At 47.7% G+C, this 15,881-nt stretch overlaps 1 pseudogene; it reads right to left on the reverse strand.

The window, feature by feature from the left end:
* Positions 1 to 6,135: 6,135 nt before the first annotated feature.
* On the reverse strand, positions 6,136 to 15,603 carry LOC149369789 (uncharacterized; annotated as a pseudogene).
* Between the last annotated feature and the right edge of the window lie 278 nt (positions 15,604 to 15,881).

A 15,881-nucleotide genomic window follows, 5' to 3' on the forward strand; every position in this document is an offset into this window, starting at 1 on the left:
CTTTGTAAATAATATTCCATAACTTCTTTTCATATATTGTAGTTTGTGTATGTATCGGTGTCCTTTTCCCCTTTGTAATCAACCAAGCAGTGTATAACTTTCAAATGCATTTGTTCAGTTTTAATTGTTTTTTTTCTAGTTTCAAACTACATCTCTGTGTACCCATCAGTTCAATCGTAAATATTATAAATTCTTTCTACAGTGTGCTCGTATGCGATCTGCCACCGTTGTATGCATGTGTTTATAATATTATTTTGTAATGGCTCTTAGATGAGCCACAGGCATTTTCAAGCTATTTTCTTTAGCTTTTGGCCTGTGGCTCATCCTAAAGACTGTATGCACATTTGTAAAATAAAATAAAGTTTGGTTTGGTAGTCTCGCAAACTGAAAACAAAACTTGAGGCGGTTGCGGTTAGCGTCATCAGCTACAAAACAATTACAATATGTTCTTTATATCTTCCCCCACACATCACATTAACATGCCAAGATCTAGAAGACCTGATCGATGAACTGCCGGAGCCATTTCTGGTAGTTGGCGACTTTAACGCTCACTCTCCGTTTTGGGGAAGCGAACGCTGTGACTCTAGAGGCCAAACAATCGAAGATTTTATACTTTCGAATAATGTCTGTCTTTTAAATACGGGAAAAGCCACATACTGCTGTCCAAGCTCAGCAAAAATGAGCTCTCTCGATTTAGCTTTCGCATCACCATTACTTTTTAACGATTTTAAATGGGATGTTTTAAATGACCCCATGGGCAGCGATCACTTACCTACCGTCATCAGGCTCTCATCGTCCACTCCAATCATCCCCACAAGGCCACGGCGCTGGAAACTTCAGCTCGCCGACTGGTCACTTTTTACAAAAAGTGCCACTCTGGAAAAGGAATTTTGTGACGACCTTAGCACAGATGAAATTAATGAGAAGTTTACTGAATGCATAATATCGGCCGCAACACTCGCTATACCACAAACAACAGGACTTGCACAAAAGAAACAAAGTGTGGTGGACACAAGAATGCACATTAGCAAAAAAACAACAAAACAAAGCCTGGAGCGCTCTGCGTCGATATCCCACTGCAGAGAACTTACTTACCTTTAAGAAGGCAAAAGCCAGAGCGCGGTATGTCCGAAGAAATGCAGAAAAAACCTCTTGGCAGAAATATGTCTCCTCAATAAATAGTTCAATAACATCAAAGAAAATGTGGGAAAAAGTTCGTAAATTTACTGGTGACCATACCCCTTTCACACTTCCTCTCTTGACAGCACCCGGGACACAAACATCTTTAGAAGAACAGGCCAACATATTGGGCGAGCATTTTGCTGAGATCTCAAGTTCATCCAACTACACAAACACATTTCAGAAACACAAAGCAATAGCTGAAAAACAAAAATTCCCATCCGGAGCAGGTATACATGAGGATTACAACCAGCCTCTCACACTGCAAGAATTAAATAAGGTATTATCTTCTGGAAAAAAGACAGCACCAGGACCAGACAACGTGCATTACGCTATGCTTGGCCATCTCTCGGAGGCTGCTGTAGAGGCACTGTTAAAATTTTTTAATAAAATCTGGATAACTGGCAATATACCTGACGAGTGGAAAAAAGCAGTCATAATACCTTTTCTCAAACCCGGAAAACCACCAACAAGTCCTAGCAGTTACAGACCAATAGCCCTCACCAGCTGCATTGCTAAATCTTTCGAAAGTGTAATAAACATTAGACTAACCTTCGTACTGGAATCTCGGCAACTATTAGATACACACCAATGTGGGTTCAAAAAAGCATGCTCGACCACAGATCACCTTGTCCGTCTAGAAAACACCATCCGGGAGGCGTTCATCCACAAGCAGCACTGTATTGGGGTCTTCTTCGACTTGGAGAAGGCCTACGATACTACGTGGAAGTTCGGCATCCTCCGTGACCTAGCAGAGCTAGGTATCCGCGGCAGGATGTTGAACTGCTTGAACGACTTCCTGGCTAACCGCACATTCCGAGTCCGCCTAGGAGCAACTCTCTCCATGACTTTCACCCAAGAGAACGGCGTACCCCAGGGGTGCATTCTAAGCACGACACTCTTCATAGTAAGAATGAATTCCTTAGCTAAAGTAATACGCAAGTCCATAATGTATTCAGTCTATGTAGATGACCTACAAATAGCATGCACGTCCTCCAGCATATCAACCAGTGAGAGACAAATACAAATCACACTAAATAAACTAGGTGCTTGGGCAGACATAAATGGGTTTAAATTTTCTCCTCAAAAAACAGTAGCTGTTCTTTTTTCATTGCGACGAGGCCTACAGGTCGATCCCAATCTATACTTGAATCACACTGCGCTACCAATTAAACTAGAACACAAATTTTTAGGTGTAACTTTCGACAAGAAACTCACATTTCTACCACATATTAACAACCTTAAAAAGAAAGCTTCTCAAGCCCTCAATATCTTAAAAGTTCTCTCACGGAAGCGGTGGGGGTCCGATAGAGCAAGCCTTTTACAAATATATCGCTCTCTGGTGCGCTCCAAGCTGGACTACGGTTGCATAATATATGGTTCGGCAAGAGCATCCTACTTAAAAAGATTAGACCCCATTCATAATCTTGGTCTGCGCCTATCATCTGGAGCATACAGAACATCACCAGTAGTTAGCCTTTACGTTGAAACTAATGAAGCCGCTCTTGAGGATCGAAGAACCGCCCTTACATGCTCATATGTCTTAAAAATTCGTTCTCTTCCGAAACATCTCTGCCATCCAGTTGTCACCAAGTGCCCATCTAAAAGATTATTCATCAACAAACCACATTCTATCAGACCATTACTGCTGCGCTTTGAAGATAAATGTGAAGAGCTAACAATACTAGATGCCCTACCGAATATTGCTCAAAGGAATGAATATTTACCACCATGGTACAGCCTGCCTTCAGTATGTGACCTCACAATGACACATTTAGATAAAAAGCAAACGCCAAATGAGTACATATTACAGGAATTCTTTGCACTACAAGAAAAGTATGACACTTACATTGAATTTTATACCGATGGCTCAAAAACAGAAAGTCACGTTGGAAGTGCAGTAATCCAAGGAAAAAAAAACAGATAATGCGACTACCAGAATTCGCATCGGTTTTTACTGCTGAGTGTTATGCCATCTTTGTAGCTGTGGAAAAAATAGTAAGAGAGAATATCAAAAATAGCATCATTTACACCGATTCCCTGAGCATGCTCAAAGCACTGCACTCCAGAAATGCTGCTGAACCCATAATAGGTAACATCATACATAACATTGTTAAAATCACAAAACAAAAACATAACATTAAATTCTGCTGGGTTCCTAGCCATGTTGGAATCGTAGGTAATGAAAAAGCAGATGTATGCGCTGCACAAGCCCGGAATGGCCAAATAAAACAAGTGAGCATACCGCACAGGGATTGCTTAAAGTTTATCAACAGTAAACTCAGAAATAAGTGGCAGGCCGCATGGCAAGATCATGTAAACAACAAATTAAATTCTTTGAAACCAATTTTAGGGGAATGGCAATCATGTAGGCATCAAGAACGTTTTACCGAAGTTATTTTATGTCGGCTCCGCATTGGACACACCCACCTCACGCATAACTTTCTGCTAGCCAAACAAAACAAACCTCTCTGTGAAATGTGTGGTGCTGAACTCACAGTGAACCACATTTTAATTTCATGCATAAAACTAGAAGAACTAAGAAAGAAATATTTCACAACATTTTACAGGGAAAGCATCCCATTACACCCCATGCTACTCTTAGGTGATCGAGCACTGGTTGACATTTCATGTATTTTTAGGTTTCTCAAGGAAGCCAACGTTTTAAACAAACTCTAAGTATTTTTAAAAAGCTTCACCATTAACAAAAACTCTAACCTTGTGTTTGGCGCATCATAGCCTCAGTTGCTTTTGCGCCATAAAAATCAATATAACTAACTAACTAACTTATCTTGCACAGTTAAGTAGGCAGTGCACTCCTTCACTTTATTGCGAGCACCAAACCTGGGCCAACACAGAACCAGTACCCTGACTGGGTGAACACTTTTCATTACCAACATCAAATGACCATCACCTCACATTTACAGGAATAACAAGCCTCTCAAAGTGAAGCGAAAGGATTTGAGAGCCAGACTGTCACTCGATTCATTGGTCATCCAAATTGCACTGTACACCATGACAAGGACACAAAGAAGCATGCCAGCTATCTATTCACATTTACCTTATCTTGCACAGTTAAGTAGGCAGTGCACTCCTTCACTTTATTGCGAGCACCAAACCTGGGCCAACACAGAACCAGTACCCCGACTGGGTGAACTAAATTTTTCGTTACCAACATCAAGCACTAGTGTTAAATGCACGAACATGCAGCACCACCGAAAGCCAAGTTACATTCATTACAGGACAAAGACTTCTCGCATATGCCTCTAAGTAGCCCTGTCCTACGCGTTCCATTTTCATAGTTTGCTGTGCCGTCTTCATTCCATTTCAAGTCTTTTGCTTTATTTTTCCTCCGCAGGTGTGTACTGGCAAGACAGGTGTTGTAACTCTGTTGCTTGGCAAGTGCATTCTACCCCATTTTTATTCTCCCTGCAATTTGCTGCCGCTGTAGCTCAGTGGTTATGGTGCTCGGCTGCTGATCCAAAAGGCGTGGATTTGATCATGGCCACGCCGGTCCAATTGTGGTGGAGGCGAAATGCTAGCGGCAGGTGTACTATGCAATGACAGTGCACGTTAAAGAACTCCAGGTGTCTGAAATTATCCGGAGCCGTTACTAGGACTTCTCATAGCCCGACTCGCTTTGGGACGTTAAACCGCATAAACCCTAATGCCTGAACCATCTCCCAGAAATTTCACTTTCATGGCCTGATCTGCACTTCCTGTTTGCCCTAGATCTATTCCCTTACCAATAGCAACACCTCACTGTGTATCGTAAACTGTTCTTTACTTCCCAGACTGTTGAACATGATTTTCTTCGCATCAAAGGACTAAAAGACTCCAAATTTGCTTGCATGTTTTCCTTCTAACGATGTGTTAGGCGTTGACATACATAAATCACCATGTGGTATTTGCCTACGACCGCTAAATAACTCATACTTAAATGTATAATTGAAGCGATATGTCACTTGTTTTAAATATAACTCTTAGAGCAGGATGGTTTAAATGCAGCAGTGAGTTGAAACTACGCGTCAGTGTTTACATTGCAGTTTTGCCACGCATTACGTGACCTCAACTACACGAGACAGCCATCACTAATACCCGTGCCACACGCCTACAAGAAATGGCAGTAAATGCTTAAGGCCTTAAGTTTGTTAATGCCATTATTATCGGATTTGGTGCTACATGTCCACATTTAATGCCATTATCGAAAGTGACGATGAAAATAACGCTTGCAAGGCAGTCAAAAGTTTCATCTGAATATAAACATTGCTAATGAGCACAATATATGGGAAATGTTGTTCATATGTAAAATAAAAATGATTTTTCAGAAAATACAGCTGTTCCTGCTTTACAAGTGGAAAAAGTAGCCATAAACTCGCATGTCAGCACATAAGTCCAGAGTACCTGTCAATAAAGCTGGTTAAAATGGCGCTCTTCGCATCGAAAATACGGTATAGATGCCTCATCTGACAGAAAGTTAAGAATTAACCATTTTATACTGGTTAAGAAGTTGTTACTAACAAAGCTGCATGCTTTTCTGCATGTGGAATGGGAATGAGAGTACACATTGCATGGGCGAATGAGTTGTGGCGAACTCAGTAGGTCGCGAATGGCAGTAAGGCTAATGCCATTAAATTTATGCGTGTGGCACCGCACGAATGCCATTAAAACTTAAGGCAGTAAGCACTTAATGGCATTAAATCTGTCCGTGTGGCACGGGTATAAGTTGATGAAACTGAAATGGCATGAGAGGAGAAATCAAATTATAAATTATTTAGCGGTGGTACGTGAATCCCACACGGTGATCCCTGTATTTCTATGCCTAACGAATCATTTGAAGGAATAAAATAAGCAATAAAATTAGGTGTCTGCAGTCCACTAATATTTATTCCCGCTATTCTGCTTTCAAAGTTATGTTGTAAGTCATGCTTTGCAATTTCTCCTGTTACTCGGCAAGCTAATCTAATGGATTAATTTGGAAATGGCACCAGGTACTCGTCAAGGGCTGGTGGATCTAGATTAAAATACTGCGAAACTTGACTTTCGTACAGGCAGGTGTGGGCATTTGACAATAGTGTAGCCACTCGGTACATGCGACCAATATTTTGCCACCTGACCTTTTGATTTTTTGGAAAATCAAGAAACGCGAACTCTGTGGCCACCTTACCAAACCACCACTCCACTGCTTGACGTACACTGCTCATTTTTCTGTTGAACCAGGCCTCGTGAGGCTGAAGCCTGGATCCCCCAAATGGCTTGAGCAGTAAGCGTCTCAGGGGATAAGCTGGATCCCCGTATATGACGAAGCAGTGGCCTTGAGTTATCTTTTCAAGATTGTCGTAAAGGCTTGTTCTCTTGAGGATGCCTGAAATGCAATGGCATCTTAAGCATAAAAAACGTATATGAAACGCAGGATTAGCACTTCAACAAAGCTGTAATTTCAAATCATTATAGCAGAAATAATAAAACCTAAGCATCTGCACACCATGGGAAGAAGCTGACTTGGTGGAGGACAACTATTTTCTTGGCAGATCAAAAACCTGCATACACTCATTACAATGCCAGATGCCAGCTCAGAATTTTAATGTGAAAGTGTTAAGGGTCCCGTTACCCAAAAATCCAGCGTCGTTGTTGTGAGCAAAAAATCACAGGCATGGCTCTGGCAGGTGGTTCCCAGAGAGCAACACAGAAGGTAGGTTGGCCACCTAGATGAGTGACATTGCGTCGTCATCACAACCTGCTCACTGTGTGTCATGGGACAGTTAAATTAATGATTGGTTGCTCAGGAAGAGCAACCTGGACCGCGCAAGGCCCACCGCTGGGAGCACCTGCCAACGCAGGGCAGTGGAGCATCACTTAACCGCTGCACCACTGTGCCAGGAGGTGTGAGAACTCCCAGGGTTCTATGAATGTAAAGTAGAGAATGTCCTATCACTGCTGTGGTGGCCTACTGGTTTTGAGCATCCACCTCGCATGTGGGAGGTGCGAGGTTTGATCCTCAGTGCCACCAGGTACCCAATGGTGATACAATGGGTACAAGCTTTCTCCTGTCTGGTGCTTGGCTTCTTTAGGACGAAATGCTTCGGAAATGGAAGAAAATACCTTGTGCCATGGCGCTCTTTGGCCACCCTTGCATCATAAAAACTCATGATCATCAGTATAGAATAACCTTCGGCATATATGGTAACTAACTCATTATGCTATCACATCATAATCTCAATGCAGACCTTAAAGGGTCCCTGAAACGGTGTCCATGTAGGCAAAGAGAAGTCGAAGTATTGATAGACACTGAACGATCCATCATCCTACCGCAAAAATTTTTGATCTACCTTGTGCGGAACCAGAGATAATGGCTATTAAAAATGACCACCAGCCTTTTCCCTCTCAACTCGTACACCGGAGCAAACCATAAAAAAATAAAGATTACAGGCTGGGACCATGCTCCGCCCACAAATACGTCATCGACGAGATCGGTTTGTTTACTTCCGGTTGACGCGCTCTTTCGCTCGATCGCTCGCTCGCTCGCTTTCCCGCTGTCTGCTATGTTCACCTGTGTCTCGCAACCCTCGCTGCGGCTTCTCTCGTACTATAGACCCCGAGCTGAAGGAACGACTTTTGCGGATGAGTGCCGAAATGGGATTTCAGCCTTAAGGTGGGGACACATGTGCGAAAAGTGTGTGCGATTCGCTGCGGCGCGCCGTTGTGAACGGCGTCGTAACAACCGATCGCAGCTCGTCGCCTGCGTCCAACCTGCTGGATGTCTACGACAAGCCGCGCGCGGAAAACGCAACGACGGGAAGCAGGAGCCAATACGAGTGCGGAGAGCGGCAGCGTCATGATGCCGTACAGCGCGCTGCTCAGGGCGCTCGGGGCCGAGCCACGCCGGACCGGCCTGCCAGCCTTGATGCCGGCCACCGGCGACTGAAAAACGCGCTAGTATTGTTTGTTCTCGTCCATAGCAAGCCCTTGGATAGATGCATGTCAAAAATGCATAATTTCTTACGATCGTTGGCCAATACCGAGTTGCTGGTAAAAGTGATGACTGCGATACAAGCAAATTTCATCCAACAGCCGATTTGGTGCTGCTGCTACTTGGTGCGGTTCGCCTACCGTCTGCTAGCTCCGTTGCTGAAGGCATCGTGGAAATCGAACATATCTTTTATTATGGGACGAGTTCGCAGTAAAGCGATGTGAATAGTAGGCCTTTTATTATAGCGCAGGCAACTTCCGAAGCGCCGTCAGCTGCGGTTTCAATGCGAAACCAGATAGGCCTAGCGACGACTAGGGCAGCCTGGGACCAGCGCGCAGTTCGTCGCGCGGCGTTGCCGCAGGCGGTGTCGTTGCCGAAAGATCCACTTTTGCACAGACATATTTTCGTTGCTCGAATCTAGGAAGCATCCTCGCTGGTATCATGGCTGTTTTGCATTTTCATGTGCGAACGTGATGTACGCCGAGCATGCCGGCCGGCCGGCCAGCCTGGATCCCGTCTGCCGGCGACATAAAAACGAGCTAAAGTGTGTCCTTGACGTAAATAATAAACCCTGGGATAAGAAATGTGAAAAATGTGTCATTTTTGAGGATCGCTGACCGATACTGAGCTGCTGGTAAAGGTAACGACTGTGATACGAGCAAATTTCTTGCCACAACCGTCTCGCAGCTGCCGCTGGCCCGACGTGGGCTCCGACTCGCCTGGCGCCCGCTCGCTTCGCTGCAGAAGGAGTCGCGGAAAGTGACCATACTATTATTTTATTGTGAGATGATGCTGTTGACTGAAAAGCGATGTGTAGAGTAAGCCTTGTATTATAGCTCAGGCGACTTCCGAAGTGCCGGCCGCTGCAGCTTCGATGCCGAAGAGGCAATAGGCCTAGCGACGACCACGGCAGCCAGGCAGCAGCAGAGCTCGTCGCCCTGAGCGCCCGCGAGCGGTGCCGTTGCCGAAAGCTCGCAACATAAGCAGGCGTGCTTTGTCGCTGCTCGAGAAGTATTTCTGATAACAAGGCGATCTTGCCTTGTGATATTTGTACACCATCCCAAGCAGCGCTCAGGCATTGCTGCACGGCGGCGAAGTGCGACACCGGTTGTGAGCGGATCTTGGGTAGGGCGGCGCAGCGATGCTCACCGCCCCGTGTCTCCCTGCTTGTAGTGGGGCGGCAGTTCGCAAGCGACGATCGGTGCAGCGCGTCGGCCAAGCTTTTAAGGACACGCCGTTCAGAAATCGAGCGCTGAATCCTGACGACGACGACGGCTCGCTCACTTCCATCTTTCGGCAGACAGTACCGAAGGGCAACATCTTGCCGAACCCTGGCTTTGCAACCAACGACACAGCACGGCCGGTCCATTTTGATTGCGCATGCGACGGAGGTCGCGGCAGAAATCAGTAGTGCGGTGACTCCAAATCGCACCTCGATTCTCGATTCGGTTCGACGGCGGCGCCGGCGGAGTGACACAAGCGGCACGAGCAGACGAAAACATTGTGAACCGGAAGTGCAGTACTAATTTCTGACACCGAACACACAATAACTGCGTGAACATGCATATAAACGACAACTCTGCTTGCTGAAATGCGAAATGTTTCCGAAAAGAGTAAGAGTGTGAAGTATCTACAGCTTCTAGTTTGTTAAATGCGTGATTTCACGTTGGCACCGCGAACCAATCATAGCCCAGCACTTGTGACGTAAAGAGTACAAACTGACGTAATGAGTACGGATTCGGGCGGAAGTTCACCGCCGCTGGTCGCCGCGAGGCTCGGGAGAGGTAGTTTTTGAAAATGTATTGTAAATTATCTACTCGCCTTTGATGTATTGTACGCGGCATGAACGTTCAGTGGCCTACGCTCTACATAATGCAAGTATTTGTTTGCCAACCTCAGACACCCCTTTCAGGGACCCTTTAAGTGCCCCCTCCAATTTTTTTTTCTCTGTGATCTCCAGTTGCCCTCTCCCTATTCATGAAGAGTAGTCAGTGCTAGCAGTTGCTTGATCCTACCGCCATTTTACATTTTGTTGTGTATGAGAAGAGGCAGCAAGTGATCCCTCTAGAGCTCTACTTATGACAGAACAAATGAATGACGAGTTACATAACAAAAATAAGTTTAGTGTCTGGCCTTGTGACGTGGCAGAATCAGCATTCACAACTACATAATCATTGCATATAACTTTCCAACAGTGCTTTACTGCATGCAAGTGCAGAGCCACTTCTCAGAGGAGCAAATGCCTACTGATTGTTTAAATCAGTAGCCCATTCTGTGACATTTCAATTGCAGTTATGTCCACCATCACTGCAAAGAATGACCTATGCCTTTCTACACTTGACGACAATACACATGTATGCTGTTGTGTCCCCTTATTGCTTTTGTGTGTGTGCGCCCCCTCCTAACGACCACTCGCATTCCCCTCCTAACGACAGTTCGCATCCTCCTCCTAACGACCACTCGCATTCCCCTCCTAACGACAGTTCGCATCCTCCTCCTAACGACCACTCAATCCTCCTCCTAACGACCACTCAATCCTCCTCCTAACGACCGCTTGCCCCTCGTCGCACGCTGTCGCCGGATGCCCCCCCACGGTGCGCCCCCGCACCCTCCTCCTGTTCTGGGAAGCCACTCCCTCCCGTGGACGCTTCTCCACTCCCTCCTTTCTTCGGGCGGCCAGTTCGGCTCCTGCCTCGGTCGACGCTGGTCGCACCCTCATCGGCTTTAAATAAACGAAGTCTTAAAGTACCGTGTGCGTCTTTCGCTGCATTCAACACAGCGACCGGACACGACAGTGGCGACGAGAAAGTGGATTCGACCCGCGCTACGCAACGCTATTGACAAGCCATGGCTACGCGAGGGTTTCCCAATCAGATACCAGAGTTCAACGGCTCATCGTGGTCATCGTGGGTTGGACGCCTTCAGTTCTACTTTGAAGCTAACAACATCACAGACCCAGCCTTGAAGAGGGCCAACCTGCTGACGCTGTGCGGGGAGCAGACCTACGATACTGTCTGCGCCCTTATTCAGCCAAGCACACCAGCGGCAGTGTCTTACGACGACATCGTAAAAGCGCTGCAAAAGCACTACGACCCAAGGCCATCCGAGGTCTACAGCCGGGCTCGCTTCCAACGACGAGATCAACTGGGAGGAGAAACTGTGAGCGCCTACGTAGCCGCGCTCAAGAAGCTCGCTGCCGACTGCAATTTTGGAACGCTGTCGACAACAGCTACCGGGCAGGAGGGAGACGCAGCTTCTTCTGCTAACACCACCATGCTTCCCTTGGACGTGATGTTACGTGACAGATTTGTGTGCGGACTGAGTGACGAGTCACTGCAGCAGCGCCTGTTCGCTGAGAAGGACCTCACATTCAGCAAAGCTTACGACATCGCCGTTCGAGCGGAGAGCGCCGGTCACCAGCAGAGAGGGATTCGCCGGAACACCGAGCCGGTACACCAGACAAGCAACCAGGTGCGCAAGCCTTCTGTTGTTGTAAAATCGGTCAAAAAGGCACAACGCTGCTGGCGGTGTGACGACCAACACAACCCCCAGGGATGTCGATTCCAGTCAGCCACGTGTAACTTTTGCCACAAGCGAGGGCATATCGAAAGAGCATGCATTACGAAACGGAGACTTGCCAAGATAAAGTCACCTTCCCAGCCTAATCACAGCGTCAACGCCTCAGAGAATACGCCGCTATCTGATCTCCATGGAACAACATCAGCAACACCATCTGTGTTGTACGACCTGAACACCATGAATCTCGGCACGCGACCGAAGATTTTTACAGAAGTAAGCGTACATCACCAGCTGATTAAGTTCGAGGTGGACTCCGGCGCAGCCTGTACTCTGATCAGTGAGGACACGTTCCGAACTTCATGGCCATCTGACGCACCCGCCCTGCAACAAGACGACACGCACCTGCGAACGTGGTCAGGACAGAATCTGCCACTATTGGGCTCTGCCAACGTGCAGGTTAACTACAACGGCCAGACCCATACGCTACCTCTGCTTGTTGTGAAGGGCACAGGATCAAGCCTTCTAGGGAGAAACTGGTTTTCTCCACTAGGCGTGATGATATGCGGCATACACCAGACGCCGAGCCAGAACATGGTTGGTAAACATCAAAACGCCGATGCGCTAAGCCGTCTGCCACTAGACGCAACTTTTGACGAACCATTTCCACCAGGAGACGTTCTGATGTTCGAAGCACTGCCAGAACCTCCGCTTACAGCAGGCACAGTTGCAGCATCTACGCAGAAGTGCGCAGCTCTCCGGCTAGTTTACACAGCTGTTCAACAAGGCAACGTGCATAAACTCAAAGGGGACAACTTCGACGCTTACCGCAGGCGAGCTACAGAGTTGAGCACCCATCGCGGCTGCATCATATTTGGGTCCCGAGTTGTGATGCCGAGAGAACTACGCGCACAAGCTATGTCTCTCATCCACGCCGGACATCGGGGCATCGTTGCAATGAAAAAGTGTGCCAGAAGCTACATGTGGTGGCCTGGCATTGACAACGACATCGAAACAGTGGTGCGAGAATGCAAGCCTTGCCAGAGCAGCCGGAGCGCCCCGCCGAAAGCTCCTGTCCCAGAATGGGAAAAGCCAGACACACCATGGCACACACTGCACATTGATTTTGCAGGACCAATTGAGGGCTGCACTTTCCTTGTGGTCGTAGATGCCTACACAAAGTGGCTTGAGATAAGGCAAATGGGACAGACGACTTCGGCAGCAGTCATTGACAACCTCCGATCACTATTTGCAACGTTCGGCCTGCCGCGCAAGGTAGTGTCGGACAACGGAACACCGTTTGTGTCTGCGGAGATCCTCAAGTTTTATCGCGACAACGGGATCTCATCAGTTACATCGGCCCCCTACCACCCAGCGACAAACGGACAAGCCGAGCGCTACGTAGCCGAGCTAAAACGCGCCCTTGAAAGAGATCAGACAGGCTCGCTGCAGCGCCGCCTTGCGCGCTTTCTCTTCAAGCAGCACACGACGGTTCAGAGCACAACAGGCGAGACCCCCTCGAAAATGATGTTCGAGCGTGAAATGCGAACCCAGCTCACAGCCATCCTCCCCGAGCCAAAGGCAGAGACGTTCCGGGAAGAAAAAGCAATTCCGCGCTGCGGCACGCTTAATGAGGGGCAGCGCGTCCTCGCCCGACAGTTCCTGAAAAAGCCACGCTGGGAGGAAGCTACAATTGTCAGACGCATAGGCCTGCGCTCTTGGCTCGTCAACATACATGGCACAGTAGCACGCCGACATCTCAACCAGCTGCGTAGATTTACGACGCCGTCTGAGAGCTGTCCGCCAGCGGAGAGAACGCGTGCACCATTTTCCCACATAGCCTGGCACCTCTTCCCGGAAGAAGAGACTTCGCCCAGGACAGACCCAGGAGACACAGCGAACAACAGCCAGCCTACAAGTGTTTCTCCCCCGAGCGCACAAAGCCAGCGCGCCTCCACGCGTGAGCGCCGACCCCCTGCACGATACCAGGCAACTTTCTAAGGGGGAAGGAAGTGTTGTGTCCCCTTATTGCTTTTGTGTGTGTGCGCCCCCTCCTAACGACCACTCGCATTCCCCTCCTAACGACAGTTCGCATCCTCCTCCTAACGACCACTCGCATTCCCCTCCTAACGACAGTTCGCATCCTCCTCCTAACGACCACTCAATCCTCCTCCTAACGACCACTCAATCCTCCTCCTAACGACCGCTTGCCCCTCGTCGCACGCTGTCGCCGGATGCCCCCCCACGGTGCGCCCCCGCACCCTCCTCCTGTTCTGGGAAGCCACTCCCTCCCGTGGACGCTTCTCCACTCCCTCCTTTCTTCGGGCGGCCAGTTCGGCTCCTGCCTCGGTCGACGCTGGTCGCACCCTCATCGGCTTTAAATAAACGAAGTCTTAAAGTACCGTGTGCGTCTTTCGCTGCATTCAACACAGCGACCGGACACGACATATGCTTACAAGCATAGGTGACATCACTGCTGCACAAACAGTTCAAATGCACCCACTTTGCTTGCTCTGTTGACACTCTTTTCCGGGGTAATTTTTCTGCAAGAGTGGTCTCTTTGTGAATAGAATGTGGTACCACATCAATAAAGGCCAACCTCCATTTGTCTTTGGTGTCCTTTTTAAAGACAAATTTGAGGCTTCATGACCATAACTCTTACCTGGGTTGCTCTCTGTCGCCACGTGCCCAAAAAATTTGAACAAACTCATATAAAGTAAATGCACTTGCCTGCATCGTGTCTTCGGCCCCGAAAAGGCCCATCTAGCTGGCAAATTATGCCATTGGGGCACATTACGGCCAAGCACGTGGCAGCGCTTGTGGCTCGAAAAATCTTCCTGCTGCTCCGATGATGGGCGACAGATTTTACGTGCAGTGCCATCGACAAAACCCCAGCAGTTGGTGAGCGGGGCCCCTTTTGCGTGCACAGCCTGAAAAGAATAACCAACTCTTAGGTGAAGTTTAGGATACAAACTGTTAGGATGCAAAAGGCATACACAAAATCTACCAAGCAACATAATCCACACTTTTTTCCTGCTAATATTTGTTGACATGTCAGGTTTGTTTTACAACTGTTCAAACACAATTCAAGGCCTGAGGCAATGACACCACATTCTGTATCTAGTAATGAGGCTCATGACTGACCTATTTTATGCCGGCTTTCAAATAAGGCTGCTTGCTGCAAAATATACATGAGCCTTTGGCACTATTAGCGGTAATGAGTTGCTTGAAACTTTGTAGGCCAGCGTGAATGATTTTGGTATATCGACAATTCAGCACAAGGAAAGCACAGGTAACTTCTGGAGCGCAGGCTTGAACTTTGTTTACTATTCACAGGCCGCCTGCACCATACTTACTCTACGCAATGATAACGTTCCTCACGCAGTATTTCGCGCTACATGGATAAATAAAAAGAAATTTTCTTACCTCAGAGACGCGTTCAAGAGTGTCCAGGTTGAGCCACGAATGCGTAGTTAGGTCCGCCAGTAAATGGTCAAAATGGTGCTCAATATGAGCAAGGACCGTGTTCACCACACTTGAAATAAGCGAGGAGTGCCGATTGAACAAAACCTCTAGATCGAAGAGGCGGTTGGGGTACGCCAGCCGTCGCAGAGCCATGCACAATGCTTCACGGCCCGGCACAGTCACACGCTGGGCACTGACGACATCGAAAGGCATATTGAGGCAATTAGCCAGATAGTCAATATCGGCCTTCTTGAAGCGAAAGTGCCGCTCAAAATCTGTGTCCTCCATGCCGTCGATGTTTAAGAGGCCACGCGCCGCCAGATCTCGGCGCGGCTCCGGCTCCAGGAGGGAAACGTATGCATACATATCTTCAATCTCCCTCCACGATAGAGCCCCAAGTATGAGGGGGTCACTCAAAACACTGTAGCAGGCCATGACTTCCAATCGTACGGACAAAGCGGTAGAACACTGCTCCCAACCACACAATGAAACGAAAAGATGAAAACTACAGAGTCGGCTAGGCCTACGGGATTGACTAGGTGCTGGCTACGGCTTGAGCTGGCTAGCTTCACGAGTGCATTTGAAAAGCAAGTTGAAAAGCTGCTCGGCCTGTAACGTAGTATGTACTTAATAAGCTGATATCAATAGTGTTACATTAGGCGGTGCATGCATAAGGAAGGAAGAAGAAGAAGCTCTTGAGTCTTTGTGAAGAAGACGACGGTCGAGCAGTGTCGGCTGGTGCCTGCAGTAA

Source organism: Amblyomma mixtum, chromosome 1, assembly GCF_055824585.1.
Source record: "Amblyomma mixtum isolate Tamu chromosome 1, ASM5582458v1, whole genome shotgun sequence".
Lineage (NCBI taxonomy): Eukaryota > Metazoa > Arthropoda > Arachnida > Ixodida > Ixodidae > Amblyomma > Amblyomma mixtum.